This window comes from Jaculus jaculus, chromosome 7 (genome assembly GCF_020740685.1).
Source record: "Jaculus jaculus isolate mJacJac1 chromosome 7, mJacJac1.mat.Y.cur, whole genome shotgun sequence".
NCBI lineage: Eukaryota > Metazoa > Chordata > Mammalia > Rodentia > Dipodidae > Jaculus > Jaculus jaculus.
Genome location: NC_059108.1, coordinates 71,288,957 through 71,289,647, shown reverse-complemented (window position 1 = coordinate 71,289,647; position 691 = coordinate 71,288,957).

The window sequence follows — 691 nt, the reverse complement described above, 5'->3', positions numbered from 1 at the left end:
GCTGTTGTCCACATGTCTATGCCAGACCAAGGACTGTGGGGCCACATTCCTCTGGGGATGCCTGTGGCATTTCTTATGGCCCTGGTTCTGAGAATCATGGCCAGTAGGTTACGGTGCCAACTTATCCACTCTTGAGACAGAGACTACTTAGTGTCAGGGTGGCCCTCCTGTCTCCTCCAACCCAGGGTGTGGATGATGATGAATAAGTCTCTTCTCACAGCACCCACTGTGGGAGAGAAGGACCTAAATTTCCTTTATAGGTAAACATTGGAGCTAGACAAAGACTGGTACTCTGAGCAAATTTTATTCCAGATATTCTTATCTAAACTGGGCCTGATAGTGTAGGCCTATAATCCCAGTTACTTGAATGGAGGACTGAAAATATAAGGTCTACTTGAGCTACAGAATGAGTTCAAGGTCAACCTGGGTAACTTAGTTAGACTCGTTCTTAGTAGGGAGATGGTTCAGTGGATAAAGTGCTTAATGTTCAAACCTAAGTACCCAAGTTCAGTCCTCCTCAGACCTCACATAACAATCTAGAAGCCATGGTGGGTTTCTGTAATCCCAGCATGCTGATGGCAAGCAGAGAGAGGAGAATTTATTGCCCAGGAGCTCATGGTGGAGGCAGCAAGCTCAGCAAAGAACAACAGTAAATAAACTTTCAACAGCATAGAGATCCAGAGAGAAACCC